Source organism: Lissotriton helveticus, chromosome 5_1 (genome assembly GCF_964261635.1).
Source record: "Lissotriton helveticus chromosome 5_1, aLisHel1.1, whole genome shotgun sequence".
Classification (NCBI taxonomy): domain Eukaryota; kingdom Metazoa; phylum Chordata; class Amphibia; order Caudata; family Salamandridae; genus Lissotriton; species Lissotriton helveticus.
Window position 1 is genome coordinate 1003326134 of NC_136065.1, and position 17910 is coordinate 1003344043.

Sequence of the window (17910 nt, forward strand, 5' to 3'; positions counted from 1 at the left end):
TCAAGCCTTCACCGGTGCAGTGTGCAAGGCAGACGCCCTCACCGAGCTCCGGGAAAGAAAGGGCGAACACTTCTCCTCCAGTACGGGGGTCCGCGGCCCATCCGCACTGCCCACCACTCGGTTGGGCAGTCTCCACCGCTAACCGCACTGCAATCTCCTGCTCTGCAGCCATCCGTTAAGGCCACTGTCGGACCGGAAACCATACGGGATCTGCAGGGGCAGCCACAGTCCTCGGCGCTCTCGGAGTCAGGAAGGCGACCCCGCGGCCGCCATTTTGGTGACTCACTCCGGACACCCCAGGCAGTTCGCCGAGCCCGGTTCTCGAGTCCACAGGGCCGGTCAGGAGGTGTCCCGCAGTCACGACGTGGGAGTCCCCTTCCACCGGACTTGCGAGGGGAAATGAAGGTTGTAGAGGTGCTTTAACAGGATAATAGGAGGCTCGGTCGTGGAGCACAGCGCTCAGGCGACCTCCTCCATCAGCGCCCAAACCACGCCCCGTATCTGTCACTCCTTGTGACATGGAGCACCATACATTAAATACGACGCATCCATCGTGTCGCAAGGAAGGCGCAGGGAAAACTGTTGCATCGCAGCAATGCAACAGTTTTCATAAATGAGGCCCTGAGTGTGGGCTACTCATCATCAGATGGAGCAGAATTCCAAATCGTAATTTCCTTCTACATGACACACAGACAGGGCAAAAAAATATATTTTCAGCTGCAGAACAAACCTTTTCCACCTTTTCTACCTTTCTTACTTGGGTTCTCACTTGATGTCACAGTTATTTTTACAAGACGTATAACATGCGGTACTACTGGATTGACCTACCTCATTGTAGTGAACTGCATTTGTATTTGCATAACGCAATGCTCTTCTAACTCTCCCAAGGCCCAAAGTGCTTTCTGTTTGGACGGGTAAGCAGATACTACATTTGTCATTTGATTAACCCTCTCTACCTCTGTAGAAGTTGTGAATGCTCTGGTCTACATCAAGTTCCTTGGCACTCTTTAGATGCATGATGGAAAGGCTGCTGGTTGTAGTTTAGCCCATTTTGGACATTTTGGTTAAGGGGCATGGGATTTCAAGATGAGATGTAAGCATGCGCAGCTAACCTGGATGCGCATTAGCATATGTTGTTCCAGGGTGTGTGCGAATGAACACAACTACAGTCTATAGGAGGGGATTAAAAATAGATACAGCTATTGATGTGAGCCAATAATGTGCATTAGCAGTTTTCATGATTTTATATAATATGAAGAGTTCTCCCAAGTGTGGCAGAGGCCTAACCCAGGTGAGAGACTGTTAAGCCACCTAGGGTGTAATATATATGGAGTCCTTCTCTAGCCGAAAGAGTCAAAAACAACTGGGACACATTAAGTAACCTGTGGAGTATTATAAGGATTCTATCTAGGAGAAACTAAACCCTATCCCACTGTAGGAATGATTCATTACTCAAGGAGTATTTTATTAAGTGCTCCCAGCAGGACCAACAGGGAACCAACCTCACTGGACATAGTGTTAGGCAATCTGGGGATTTTATAGGGAGTCTGCTCAAGTATGACAGAAAACCATGCCCAATGCAGGCACTGTTAAGCAACCAGGGAGCACTACAGAGGGTCCACCTAAAATCAACAAACTCGAGCCTCCTCGAATATGCAGGATATAGAGTTAGAGTACATGGTCTATATGGGACCATGTTCAAATGTGATGAACATTAAAACAACTATGACTGACTTAATTGATAACGACATCAGTGAAGGGATTGAATGGAACCGTCTGGGGGTGCTTAAGGAAAGCTGCACGGTAAAAAGTAAGGAAAAGAGAGTTAATGAAGGGAGCTACAGCTTTTAGTGTACACAATGTAATAGATGAATACATGTTGACTATATATCTGTAAGGATATCCTGAAGATATTTTGTGGTCTTTAATCCTATATCTCACACTGTACCCCAGCCTCCATTCAGGGAAAAATCTCTCACCCTGGCATGGGACTTATGTTATCTAAATAAGAGTCCTACTTCTACATAACAAATGCTGATTTTGAACTTCCAAGCCTGAGAATGGATTATTCTCTTTCAAGTGAGGAAACGGGTTGCCATCTGTTTGCACAGCCATACCGCTACTTCCATCAGATATAATGACCGAGATTAATTGCTTAAATTGCAAACAAATTCAAAAGAGTCTATTGGTGAAGGACGGTGAGAGAAGGGGAGGCATAAGGTGATGGGGAGAGAAGAGAGGCATAAGGTGATGATGAGAGAAGAGGAGGCATAAGGTGATAGTGGAAGGCGATAAAAACCTTCTTGTTTTAGTTGTCTGTGTCCCTGCTCCTGTTTTAGCTGTTTATTTGCCTCTTTTTACATCCCGTTGTGTTACGAGCTACCTTGTCTTTGCGCCGGGACGCTCCTTGGCTGGAGTCGCTGCGCGCACAATAAATAGACGTAACATAACATAACATAACATAACATAACAGAGCAGGCATAAAGTGATGGTGAGAGAAGGGGAGGCATAAGGTGATGGTGAGAGAAGGGGAGGCATAAGGTGGTGGTAAGAGAAAGGAAAGGAAGCATAACGTGATGGTGAAAGAAGAAGAGGTATCAGGTGATGGTGAGAGAAGAGGAGGCATACTGTGATGATGAGAGAAGAGGAGGCATAAGGTGATTGTGGGTGAAGAGGAGGTATACGGTGATGGTGAGAGAAGGGGAGGCATAAGGCGATGGTGAGAGAAAGGAGGCATAAGGTGATGGCGAGAGAAGAGGAGGCATAAGATGATGGTGTGAGAAGGGAGGCTTAAGGTGATGGTGAGAGAAGAGAGGCATAAGGTGATGATGAGAGAAGAGGAGGCATAAGGTGATAGTGGAAGTAGAGCACGCATAAGGTGATGGTGAGAGAAGGGGGTCATAAGGTGATGGTGAGAGAAGGGGAGGCATAAGGTGGTGGTGAGAGAAAGGAGGCATAAGATAAGAAAAGAGGAAGCATAACGTGATGGTGAGAGAAGAGGAGGTATCAGGTGATGTTGAGAGAAGAGGAGGCATACTGTGATGATGAGAGAAGAGGAGGCATAAGGTGATGGGGAGAGAAGAGAGGCATAAGGTGATGATGAGAGAAGAGGAGGCATAAGGTGATAGTGGAAGTAGAGCAGGCATAAAGTGATGGTGAGAGAAGGGGAGGCATAAGGTGATGGTGAGAGAAGGGGAGGCATAAGGTGGTGGTAAGAGAAAGGAAAGGAAGCATAACGTGATGGTGAAAGAAGAAGAGGTATCAGGTGATGGTGAGAGAAGAGGAGGCATACTGTGATGATGAGAGAAGAGGAGGCATAAGGTGATTGTGGGTGAAGAGGAGGTATACGGTGATGGTGAGAGAAGGGGAGGCATAAGGCGATGGTGAGAGAAAGAAGGCATAAGGTGATGGTGAGAGAAGAGGAGGCATAAGATGATGGTGTGAGAAGGGAGGCTTAAGGTGATGGTGAGAGAAGAGAGGCATAAGGTGATGATGAGAGAAGAGGAGGCATAAGGTGATAGTGGAAGTAGAGCACGCATAAGGTGATGGTGAGAGAAGGGGGTCATAAGGTGATGGTGAGAGAAGGGGAGGCATAAGGTGGTGGTGAGAGAAAGGAGGCATAAGATAAGAAAAGAGGAAGCATAACGTGATGGTGAGAGAAGAGGAGGTATCAGGTGATGGTGAGAGAAGAGGAGGCATACTGTGATGATGAGAGAAGAGGAGGCATAAGGTGATTGTGGGTGAAGAGGAGGTATAAAGTGATGATGAGAGAAGAGAAGGCATAAGGTGATGATAAGAGAAGAGGAAGCATAAGGTGATGGTGAGAGAAGAGGAGGTATCAGGCGATGGTGAGAGAAGAGGAGGCATACTGTGGTGATGAGACTTCTCTCATCACCACACTTCAGGAGGCATATGGTGATTGTGGGTGAAAAGGAGGTATAAAGTGATGATGAGAGAAGAGAAGGCATAAGGCCGTTGGCTGAAGAAACAGATTGTCATGTCTCCGCGCTTTTGAGTTCAAGGAGGTGGGAGTTTTAGGGCTCATTTGAAATCCAAGTGGAGTTTGATCTAAGAAGTCAAGGTTAATCAAATAGAAGGATCTGAGTCGCAAGAGTGAACATAGTTCTGATACAGCGAGGAGGTAGAGGGTGGTTTGGAAAGGAACAGCGTTGAAGTGTGGAGTGCAACCAGTTGAGAGGGAAAAGCAGATCTTTTATAAATGTCCTTGAACAATGGACTGAGGCAATTTTAGTGTGTTCCGTGTGCTCAGTGGAGAACAATCCTGATAAATGCCTATGAAATGTGGTAGACAATTGAGCAGCTTGTATTGGATGCATGTGAGACAGGTAATGATTTGTCAAAATGTAGAATGTGTCGTGTGGGGATCCTCACCAATAAGCTGTTACAATAGGCTTTGATCCTAATTGATCGGACTGTAGCACTAGCGATGAAAAGGTATTGATCTTTTCTGCTTTGAGCAGCTAGAAACTGACATTGTAGTTGTTATATAGTTAAAAACTCTAGTTATATACAAGAATACATTGCTCCATTGTATGTAGCAAAGGAGAGGGTCCAGGGTGCCCAGGAAAAGGTAATAATCAGAGAAGGTAAGTAAAAGGGAGATGATGGTGGAGAAGTGTGGCTCAATGTGGAGAAGTGTGGCTCAATGGTTAGAGCAGGCAGACCTCGATGCAGAGCTCTGGCCAGGGACCAGGGTTCGATTCCCGCCTCGGCGTGTCTCGGGCTCATTAATTCCCCTGACCGGATATTCTCGCCTCAGCGACTATTCTGATCATGGGTCCCGCGCTGCAACTCTGGGCAATAGCTTGCTTAGTCTCCACAACGGCCCCCACAACGCGAGGGATGCCTGGTCTGCACCATGGGGGTGCCCAGGAGTGGACACTTCACAGGGAAAGCCAGGAAGGGTTCCCTTGCGGTATTCGTACAAGCGCCGGGAAACCCACTGCGGGTAGCTGTGCGCTATACAAGTACCAAAACATTTACATTTACATGGTACAGGGTCGTAAATAATTTCTGACACTGAAGAATTAACCAAAAGGGATTGAAGAATCATCCAAGGTCTGATGGCTGTAAGACAGAGTCTAATTTTAATTTGTCATAGAAATCTTGGGAATATGTACTGTTCTGCTGGGTTAGAAACAAGTAGGAAGAAATCCAGACAGCAGAATGAAGTCATTTCAGTAGATTTTGAAATGATTTATGCTGAAATACTGAACATGCTAAAATCCTAATCTAATTCAACTATCGGGAATGAGGTATTTATTTGTCAGAAATGTTGGAAATGTTTCTTGAGATTTTATTTGGGGGTGAGCTTGGGATTCTCACAACTGGATTTCCAGAAACGAATAGATCTAGCATGGAGCAATGTCAAAGAGAATTACATGGTGAACGAGTAATATAATCCTCTGTGTGACAATGAACACAGATATCAAATTCTATGGCATCGAGCACATGGGGAAATGGAGGGTATGAACACATGCGAAAAATATAATGCTGAACCAACATTGCTCCATGACCCCATTCTGAAGACTCCTAACAAACAACTATATTAATAATAATGCGTTCAACAGGAGTAGACTAATAGACTACTGAATCATTAGGAAAGAAGGGAAGGTTTTAAAATGTATTTAATTTACTAGACAGTGCAACTAAAATTAATTTATCTCAATGAGAAAAGTTCCCTTTTCCAATACACATAGAAGGTAAACCCATTTGTAAGTCCATTATGCAAGACACCATTATGCAAGACACCAAGTCCATTATGCAAGACACCATTATGCAAGACACCAATATGTGGGTTTCAAGAAATATGCTCAAAAATACGACACCTGATTCTCAAAACCTTAGGAGGAACAGATCATGACAGGATCCTTGGTGTTGCATCATCCGCTCACAATGAAAGAGAGAAGCCCACTATTAAAATGGATTCAGGAAACAAATTCAACTGATCACCAATCCCTAAGATAGTGCCTGCCCTGATAGTGGGCCTCAATAGAAAGGCAGTAAAGCAGGGCTAGGAGCATCAATGTCAATTCTACATATATAAACACTGCATGTACACACAAGGTGGAAATAAATAAAGCAGAAGGAACCTCTGCAGGTAATACGTTTCTGCTCAAGGAAATGTGGATGTAAGAGACAATTGTTTACTAAGGTTTGTCTTAGTATCTGTCCAAGTAATTAAGAAAAAACATTCTTGGTTCTTCAGGTATCCTGCAGATCTGGAAATTTATGAAATGAAACATTTAAATGAGCAATTCAGGTAGTTGGCCTACAGATGTGTAACAGATCCTTAATGAGAGGGATCAACATCTATGTAGACCTCCTAAAATTGAGATAGTTAAACTACCTTATGGATTGAGAGGTTCACGCTAGTGACGACTTCAAGCATAACACCTTTTTGTCTCAGGTGACTTAAATGTTAGGATGAGTCTCAAGCGAGGGGAATCAGAAGACTATTTCAAGGAAAGTGAGTAGCTGACACTGCTATGCTAGATGGTGACTGTAATAAAGAAAATGTAAAAACAAAAGAGTAATACCCCGTTTGGGGTGACCACTGGGCAAGATGGGGTACTGCACCAAAGCTGTGCGGGCAGGGTCATTTACTTCTGATATCCCGAGGTCCGTATTACTATGGCTCAGAAAACTGGGGCAAGCAGAACCCCTTCAACACTTCACTCTGACTGTTAGCAATGGAGAGAAGTTCCAGGGTTCTCAGGGAGGTAAATGTGGGGGTAAAACAGGTCCAACACTGATCAGATATTCAAAAGTGCAAAAATGTGAATGTCTAGCCCATTGCTTATCTTCGAAAATGAAAATTGCTTTATGACACAATCAAACTCAATACTACAAAAGGTAACGAAACAGTAGTGCGGGCTATATGGGCTGCACCGGCAAATAAGTCCTCAAAATCTGATATAGCACAAAGGTGCTCACACTTGACTTGACCCCACTACTGAGCGGTCAAATTTCAGAGAAAACTATTTTCTCTTCTAATAGCAAAGATAGTATCAAAGAGCACACTAATATCTAAAGAAATTCAAATGTCAAGTACAATATAATATTTTAAATCATGCCATTAATTAAACATATGTAGGCAGGAGTCTTGATAGTTCTTGAATTCAGTTATGTTGCTTTTATTTTCACAATTAGAAGAACAAATTCATGCATCAGCCCAGCCAACGCGTTTCATCCATAAAAGGACTTCATTAGGGTTAAAATATGACGTGGTGTCAATTCCAATAGAGCAGGCCTTCCGATGGAGAATAGTTATATTTCGTGTTGTGAATCCCCTGTAGCGTGCTATCATTCCTCTCTAGTAAAAGAGAGGGACCTACAAACCAAAGGGGTGGGGTACCAAAAGACTATAAGTCACAGCAAGAAATCCCCTTTGGACAAACTTACACCAGCATTCTGCTTTGAATGCTGGTGTAAGTTTGTCCAAAGGGGATTTCTTGCTGTGACTTATAGCGTGCTATCATTCACCCAAATTAAAGCCTCGGTTCACCATTTGAGATAAGAATTTCCAAGAATGGAGTGATTCTTTATTGATAAATAGATGCAGTTGAATATTATCTGTGAGACTCACAGACAGATGACTGGCAAGAAGACTGAGGATATTTCCCTAGGAGACCTTACCTTCTTTACGCTATAGGGAATCTCAGCGATTATATATTAATCAAGAAGGATTTTTTCTGATAAGATTCAACTGCATCTATTTATCCATAAAGAATCACTCCATTCTTGGAAATTCTTATCTCAACCGAAGAACCGAGGCTTTAATTTGGGTGATTGATAGCACGCTACGGGGGATTCAAAAAACGAAATATACCTATTCTCCATCAGAAGGCCTGGTCCATTGGTATCTACACAGAATATATCTGGATTGATCAGGTCCCACCAGGTTAGGCACAAGAGGGTGTAGCCACTAGCCCATGTTTTTGCTAAGATCTTGTTCACAACGTTAATCAAAAGCAGAGACCTATATGACTGACAAAGGTTGAGAGACTTGTCCAGTTTTAGCAGGATCATTAAAACGGCTTCTTTCAATGAGTATGGGATTATCTCTTCATTGTATGCCTCCTCACATACAGCAAGGAGGTCTATGACTGGGGTAGTTTTTCTGCATAATTTTTAATGAATTCATCAGGGAGCACCTCCTTCCTGAATCACATTCATTCTGTGCCCTTTTGATTACATTTTTGATTTCCTCAAGCGTAATAGTCTGACATAGCAGCATACATTAGTCCAGTTCTATCCATGCCAATTTGGTTCAATCTGGGTAGTTATGCATATCAGCGACATACCTATGGACTGTGATGCATACAGTCATCTGTAGTAGTTAGGGAACATCACTAAGATATCCGTTGTGTGATATTATGCATCTTTCCCATCTATTTCATTCTGTAACAATGCTTGCAGCCACCTACTGCAATCTGATCATAGGCACTAATTTGAGGCCCAGATGCTATCCTTTTCCGTAGAATCTTCCAGCTGCACAGTTCTCCAGAAAATTCCTCTCCCTATCAGTTTCCTCTCAAAGTTCTTTCAGTTTCAAGGGCATATCTAGTAGTAGTTTTATGTCTGAGGTCCTGTTGTCCTGTTGTACTTCTTTGTTAGAGCCCATATTTCTCTCTCAAACTTAGCGATTCAATTGAGCACTGATTTAAGGATCCCATGTCCTTTTGCCATGCATTCTCCCATTGTTACCAGCTTAAAAACTTCTCATATCTTTGCATTCGTAGAAACCAAGCCTTCATTTATTTCAAAGTAGGACTTTATTGCTTGTCTTATTTCCTCAGTGAACGTGGAGTTGATTAGGTTGATGTGCACCAGATGATCACAATGGGGGAATGTACAAACAGTGTTGAGGTGTAGGATTGGTTTAGTCCAGCAGACCATATCCCTAGTACTTCAATCTGGAAGGAAGAGTCATGGGCCACTTACCAAAATGTGTATTCTCTGGTACTATGGTGCCTTAGTCACAAGATACCCACAATGTACCTAAAAGGGTGTCCTCCCTCTTATTTGTCTTAGTCCCTCCCAGGCTGTGTCGATCCAGATGCAGAGTGCGATTGTGATCCCTTCCACATAGAATCATTTGTGGGTTAAGGATGGAGCATCATGTGATTATTGAGGTGAAGAATTCCTGACCCGAAACAAGCATCCTGAGACCGGCTTCGGTGTATCAACCCTCATCAATGAGGCAAGCTTGAATCGAGTGACACAGCGAACAAGGGACCCACATCTGGGAATATCCTCTGCCACTTAGTGCAAACATAGCAAACACAAAAAGATGATTGACAGAGTGCTGAAGATTTTTTACCACTCACCCTCAGTCACGAGATCTGGGTTTAATCCATTGTTCTTTTACTCACTTTTCCACTCAAGTTTGGACCCAGCCATAACATAACGTGTATTTGTAAAGCGCACGTTCACCCAGAAGTGTATCTTGGCACTGAATAACAGACGATTCATTGTTAACCAATGGTACTCCGTTTATCAACCTCAGAAGGTTGAAAGGCTGAGTGGAACCATGAGGTCAAACACAGGCCCCTATAGCGGATGCATTAGTCCACTAAGCCACAAGACCCGGCCATGTGCATCTCAGTCTTGACCCTGCTGCTAATGGGAGCAGTCCAGCCCAAACTACCTGGCTGTGGTATGTCTGATTCAGCACTGAACTGTGCATGGCTATTTTCTGGATATTTTCCGAGTCATGAGGGGATCACAAATGAGATCACCGAGCACAATATCCCAGTCATTCAAAATCACTAAGCTTAGCCACCATTGCTCTGTCCATGGGGAGTCTTCTTCCTGACGAAATGATGTGTTTTCATTGAGGGATTTGATTGGCTTCCTTTGGGTTAGCAGTATGTCTGCCGTTCCTTAGAAAGTGAAGCAGAGTTTTGCTGGGTAGAGCATGGCATATTAAATGCCACCTTCATAGAGATTTTTCTTGACATGTATACATTTTCTCTGAGAGTCGTACACATTCTGGGTGAAGTCCAGGTAAAAAGAGTTTGGTATTCCTGATTGCTGAATTTCTTCTCTCCCTTACTATTCTCAGGATCTTGCCTCTGTCCCTGTAGTGTTGGAGCTTTATGCTAATGAGACGCAGTGAGACTGGAGTCTGGGTGCCTGCGTTCGTGGATTTCTCCCCATAACAAACATTGGTAAAAGATGGTCCTTACAAAAGATTTTTATCAACTTTTACTCTATACAGACCTCTCTGAGTCCCAAAGCTGTGTGGCCTCTGAAATCCCAACTATTTTAAGGTACTCCTGTGAGAACGTGCGTCAAGGACTTTATTTTTTGATTTAAGTCTCCAATTCATCAGTCATGTCCTTTAGCATTTTGGTACGCACATTTGCATCATCTTCAATGTACGTAATTATACACTCTGCCATATTGCTGCAGGCGTGAAGCTTGCCTTTCATGTCATCCAGCATTTGGGTCAGGGAGTCGACTTTGAAGTAAATCGATGTTAGGCTGGATTTCATTTCCAAAAGGAGGTCATCTCCTGGCTTCTCTGAATTATTTGCACTCTGACTTCTCTTACCATCCAGTGGTTGCGTTTCTTTCTGTGAGTCAGATGTGAGGCGGGCCTGCCTGGTGTCCATTTTATCTATGGTAATTAAAGCTCAGGGGTACACTGGTGCCAGCTGTCCACATTTCATCACAAATCCACCAACAGTGAGGACACACGCTCGGTGCCTGGTCCCAGCATGCCCGCTTTCAGTTAAACAGTTGGCCAGCACTGTGTTCGTGGGTTGCTAGCAGCCTGGTGTTCTCTCCGCTTCTTTCATCCAGACTTGCTTCAGGTGGAGAGAGGCAGTTACGCAAACATCCCAGACCATCCCAGTTGGGGACCACCCTCGTCGTCTCTTTATCAGCATGTCCACCCTTCTTACTGGCAGGTTACTTTGGTCATCACAGCTTTTTCAGGCTTACTCGGGGCCACACGGATCATGATAATTTATTTCTGCATTTTAATAAATGATGACACTGGCTGGACTCATCTGGACCTTTCGTTGCAGGCACGGTCCACACAGCAGCTTGAGCACTTGCAATCCTCTTGAATTCACAGGTCTTGTACATCCCAGGCCCACCTCAGTTCTTCCACCATCACCTCCCGATCAATACTGCATCTGAAGTCTAAAGCCCTGTGCAGTGGTGCCTATGCGATCTAGCTCAGGGAGTAAGCAAAGGCCAGTTGTCCAGGGGGGTGCCAGTCCTGACTCACCCAGATTCTTCTCTGCAGTCTCAGCCCCCAAGTAAGTCTGCGAGTCAGCAATCCTCTTGACTTCACAGCCCCCCCTCTGTTCATCTGACATCACCTTCCTATCATTGGTACATCTGCTGTCTGAGGTCTCATGTAGCACTGGCTCTGGGCTCTGATTCAGGGGAGTCAGAGCAGAACGGCTGTCACCACCTTTGCCTCCTCACATCAGCGCCAGCTGCTGCCAATGCTGCCAACGACACACTTCACAACCAGTCTAGTCATGCCCAGAGCCAGTTTCAAAGGTTTGCAACTAAATTCCATCATTTGCTTGCTTTATGAGGAAAAAAAGATTCACATTCATACCATACATTTTGTTTAGTTAAAGAAAAAGCTAGAAACAACACCAGGGTATTTTATCTAACCTCTACACTGGCTGGAGAACCACAATATTATCCCAGCCTTTCCAGGAAGGGTGTTTTACCAGGATTGTCAAAAGTGCATCAGGCCTTCACACTTAATACTCTGATCACAAAATCTGACTGTGCTTACCAAACTGGGCGAATTGTTATTGTATGTCTAGATATAGACTGAAGAAAAGATCAGTGTTACTGTAAAGTGAGTGGTCTTTAAAAGAGTTAACAATAGTCTGGCCTGACACCTCCAACTCATTAGATGAAATTGAGAAGATTCTGGAGAAATGATCAATCCATTCTTCTTCCGCAATCGCTATCTCCAGCCTGGGACACTCTTCCTCCATTAGCGGAGGGGAATTGACCACACGCCAAAATGCGATAATATTGTAGTTAAGGCTTGCTTCATACAATGATTTCCAAACTTTATCTTTCAGAACTTTTCATCTGTTTCACAGCCCTCTTATGATCAGTTCTGCAGATCTGTATGTGTACCTCAGACTTGCCTCTAGGGGATTTACGTAATGCCTCCTTTAATCTTTTGTGGACTTTGGAACATGCACAATCAAACCATTTCTCAAATGGGTGTAATGCCCTCTAGATATAGAAAGGCCCTCCCATCCCTCGCATAACCTCCAAGAAAGCTTCAATAAGGATACATGAATCGACTGTGTCATCTAAAAATGTCTCAAAGGTCTCGCTATGTGTACTCTTTAGCTGCTTTAACACCTTGCCTGCTACGGCAATTCCCGCTGGGTGCTAAACTTCATGAATTCCCATTGTTCATGACAAGGTCAACTCGTCATAAGCACAGCTCCAGTAAACTGCATGACGAGCTGACCTTGTCATTAGCATGGAAGTGGTTAAAAAACCTTTAGGGTCAACCTGGGACCAGCTCAAAGTATACCCATTTCAGGAAGCAAGCTCAATGTTATCTGCCATTCATGAAGTTTGACTTAGGGCTGGTCACAGGGTGGATTAAAAATAAGTTGAAAGTGGCCACTTAGGGCCAGATGTAGGAGCCCTAATACCGGTCGGAAACGGCCGATTTTGGCCGTTTCCGACCGGTATTAGGGTTTTCAGATGTAGGGCATGCATTTACAGAATCGGTATTTTACCGATTCTGTATTTACCGATTCGGTAAAATTACCGAATCGGTAAATACAGACTCGGTAAAATACCGATTCTGTAAATGCAGATGTAGCTGGCACATGTCAGAGTGCCACAGGGCTTTAAGAATCGGTATTTTACCACCCAATCCAATTGGGTGGTAAAATACCGAATCCAGGTGTGCATGCACATGTGTGCATGCACACCTGTGCCATGTGACACACAGACATACCCTTAGGGCATGTCTGTGTGCCGCATGGCGCACATGCCTATTTTTGGGGTACCAGAGGGTGTCAAAGTGACACCCCCTGCACCCTTGCTGAAATCGGTATTTACCGAATCTGTAAATACCGATTCGGTAATGCCCATTGATTCCTATGGGCTTCAATGCCCATAGGAATCAATGGGCATTACCGATTCGGTATTTACAGAATCGGTAAATACCGAATCTTAACGATTCGGTATTTACCGATTCTGAAATACCTACATCTCCCCTCCTCTTTTTTACCACTTCTTAAATACCGATTCGGTATGAATCGGTATTTAAGAAGTGGTAAAAAAGATTTACCTACATCGGGCCCCAAGTGAAATACCATGCGTGACAAAGTTGTGGGCATTAGCAAAGAAACAACAGGAAAGTAGTACAAAGTCAATGACGTTATGTTCACCTCTGCCATTAAAGGTGGATTTAAATCGAGCAAAAGGAGAGGAAATCTCGTTAAAAAATGCCAAATCATATTTATATAATATATCATTCCATTTTTCCCTATAACAATTGTGTAGGAAAAGAGGTTGTGCAGAATTGTCAGAATTGATTAACCCACATACCTTTTTAGAAGGCAGATTACACAAGAATAGATTAAAATCTCCACCCCACAGAATGATTTGGTCCTTTTGATTTCCTTTGCAATGTAGCTCTAAATCCTTGTCTAATTTTCGGAGAACAATAGTTAAATCAGACGGCCTAGTATTACTGTAAAAATGTATCTCTGCTATCTTAATGGTAGTTGAAACTTCACGAAGAATCTTCTGTATAAAACTAATTGTATTCCACCATTGTAATTTTAGTAATGGGCAAAAAGTTGGATAATTAAGTACATAACCCTCCCTTTTATTCTGCTGTGGCTAGATGCAACAGCAGGTACATGGTATGTCCTATAACCAGTAATCTGGAAAGGATCCATTAAGCTAATCTCCTATAGGCAAAGAATATGAAAACCTGCAATACAATCTAACTATTCTGTATTCTTAATTTACTGCATAGGTCTGCCACGTACCAAAATAAAAATCCCATAGGTGCAGAGACAGATGTAAGAGTTGGGCAATTTCATGGATTTGCTAGTGCAGAGATGGGACTTAAAGGGGCTATAGGTGCATTGGGTGGTGGCTCTAAATCATCATTGGTCTGTAAAGGGATGCACATATCAGTCTACCCAAGACTATAAGGCCTTGTGCCCTTACCCTTAGGACCCCTATACGATCCCTCATTAAGTCAATCCAGGTCATCTAGTGTTGACCTATTATCAAAGCGATTATATGTTTAAATGGGATCATGGAAATCAGTTAATGCGCTAGGATTGAAGTGTGTTGAAGATCTAGGTACTTCAGGTTTGGACACCAGTTAGTAGAAATATCCTAATGGAAGCGGTGTAATGTTGTGAGGAGACACACTTGTAGGCCTAGATATATGCAATATGGTTTCCACTAGACATGGAGATTTAAAAGACAACACCACACAACCACTTGGTAAAGATTTGCTGCCCCTTCCTACGCATTTGCCTCTTGTGACCATTTTTATGGCATTGAAAACAGCCACATTCAAACCTGTTCTAGTGCCTACCCAATTTATGGCCTTGTTCCTCAGTGAGATCCAAGTTTCATTCTCTTGTGGTAGTAAAATTGGAACATTAGCCAATACTCTTGTGTATGGTGTTGCAGTGGGAGGTCAGTCCAAATAATCAATTGTATTAATCGGAGAGCTTGTAGGTCGGTCACTATAAGCAGAGGTCTCAGTGGCTAGAAGAGGAACACTCTCGCTGTTAGATGTGCCTGCCCTCATAGAAGGTCTATGTATCTGTATAGATAGATGGTTAGGTAGACCCTGGTCACTTCTTGGGCATATGTTATTAGTAGCTGTCTTTACCAGGGCCTCGCGTACAGATAGAATACTGGAAGAATGCCATGTATTGTTAATAGGCCCAGGGTGTGCACATGTCTCACAACAAGGTGATGTTAAAGGCACTGCAGGTTCTATCTTTAATAGGTCCAAACGGGAGGTAGTAAGGCTTTCTACTTGCTTTAGCCTGTTGGCTATAGAATCCAGTGAAGATCTTACAAACAGGTCTAATGATTTGACCATGTCCAACAGATTCTTAACGTTATCAATCAGGACTTTGGGGGCAGCCATTTTAGTGGCAGATCTAGAGGAAACGTTGTTGGTGGGGTCAGCGTTCATGGCCTGGGCGTTCTATATAATTGGGACAACATTTACAGTATTTAACCATGGTGGTTGAGAATCAGTGCCACATGAGAAGATGGAGTCTGACACAGTTTGTACACACCAATTACAACCTTTATCAATGACACTGAGTTCATCACTACTAGGTTGGGTTACAGGAACTGGGTTAATGGGTTGAGACTGAATCTGTGTGGTATAGGCCAATAACCCCTCACTGCAATTTCTTCCACACTCATTATTTGATTATAAATTGCCCCATAACATCTGTGATGTATTTCAGTATAGCTCTATGCATATTAGTTGGAGACCTGACTCTGTCAGCAGTGATGGGATGCTTTCTCTTTCCCATCCTCAGTACCTATACAAACTTTTATCAATATTATATTAAGTTACTCAGTGCAGAAAACAGTTTCCCAGCAGTGGCAGGTATGATGTAATGCCAAGTGCTCCCCAATGCTCGAAATGGACACCGGCAGAGTCACAGCGAGGCCCCAACTGATATTCGCTGTTGGACAAACTAAACAAAATTGTCACCAGGTGACTCCCATCCAATATCTATATAGACGTTTCCATTTGAGGGGGTTGGCCCCTGAGCATAAACCCCTTCTGCAGAAGAAACTTTAGGCAAGCAGTGTTTCTTTTGCTACAGCTACAACCTGACCCCCAAGCGCCACCGATTCAATGTCTCCCTGCTTGCCCAACCAAAAACTGCCTAACGTGCAACCTGAGTGGTTTCTTTATAATTATATGCACCTAAGAATTCTCTTCTCTATGCGGATTAAAACAAACCCTCCACAGCCGCATCAATGTAACCTCTGTTCTCCTCTGCACATGGCTCTAACAGAGAAACTGCAGTGTCAAAAACAGTCCATTTCAGCAGTGTGCCTTTGCAAATAAATGATCTTCAAAAGAATATGAAAACTAATACCTGGTGTCTCCTGCAATTTCATAGTTAGGTTTTCGTGGCAGGACAGCGTTGAAAAACAGTTTCTTTGCCCCACTCCATTGAAATGTTGCCATGACTGCGTGACAGCACACGGCTCAATTATACCCAGGTTTCTTTGTTTTGTTGTGAATTAATTATCTAGCAGTTGTATGAGACAAATAACACGTTAAAGGATTTGCTTTGAAAGATTTTGACACATTTCACAGCTGCTCAAGGCAAGGCTGAATGCATGCGACTTGCCTTATGATCATTACGGCTCCTCAATGGCGCGTGCAAACTCCCCCCTTGAGGGAGTCGCGTCCTCTGTTGTGCCTAAAGGTGTAATTTTACCAGTTTATGCCAACTAATTGCTATCCTTCATGTTTTCATGACTTTTTGTGATGTTTTATAATGTTTATCTGTAATTAGAGCCCTTGAACGGCGTGTACATTAAATGCTGTTGTTATTTAAAGAGTATATGTTAAACGGTACCCAAACACAGTGATGCTGGAACTATAATCGGAGTGGGGCTGCCGCTGCTGGCCATTGGAATCAAAATATATGAGTGGGGGGAACAACTTTTCATGATACAAAACGAGGTAAGTTAAAACGAGTTTTGTTTTCTTTGTGTACTTCTAAGCAAAGATTTTGTATACATTTTCTTTGACACTTCTAGGTATTTTTTTTATTAAGAGGGAGAATGTGCTCCCTGTGCACTTCCAAAACAGGTCAAATAGTTTCAAGCGTTTGTATCCTGCAGAAAGTTAAATAGCACAGCTTTTTTTTTTGTTATTTCTATTGGGTACCTGCTGTACCAATAACTTTAGACTCCTCCTATTTCCCTTTCCGGAACTCATGCCGAGTGTACATAAGGTCCTTTTATGCGACATAATGACACCATAATGACCTTCTAAGAAGTTTTAAAAATCCATGTCAAAAGTGAGACCTAACTGGACCACCGTTTTGCACTTCTTCCAACAACACGCAGAAATTAGCATGCGAGCTCAAAATTAACAAAAAAATTACCTTGAATGGTTTTCATATAGTGCCACTCAGCCGAACACAATTTAGAATAAATCACCCACATATCAGCAATAAGGTAACATTTAACAGTGTTTCACAAAAAAAGCTAAGAACTCGTATACCAAACAAAATTACAAATGCAGTATTTAATTCATCTATAATTATGCTTAAATTTCAGACAATATTTTTATTGCATAAACTTTAAGGTTTGGAAATCACAGAGCTTTTTCCGATGTATCTTCAAAGTCAATGATGAATACATAAAAAATAAAATTGTGCTTAGGTAAGCCTTCACCAGTTGAGAAGAACCTCGGTGTGGCCTGTATGAGCGTTCCCTGAACAGACCACCTGGTCCCTTGACAACATAATATGCAAAGAAGATTGATTAATTGTTTGATTACACTTACATGGGACACATCAGGAATGTCCTCTCTTCCCACGGATTGTTGTGTTTATGTCACTGATATTTGTAAGGTGCATGATTACTATAGGAATGCATGGCCTCGTTGTGCTTTGGGAGGACTGGGTTATATGTTGTTTCATTGTTCCCAGTTGTCTGAAAAGTGTGTTTGTGCGCATCTTTTGACTTCCTAAAATGTCTTTACCACATTTTACTGAGTTTTACTGGAGCTGCATTGCTTCTTGGCTATTTGAAATGGCTAGATCAGGATCTGACTACAGGCATTTGTGTGACATGAAAGCGGTGTGTGGGAAGTTATACTGCTTGTTTTGTTTGTGT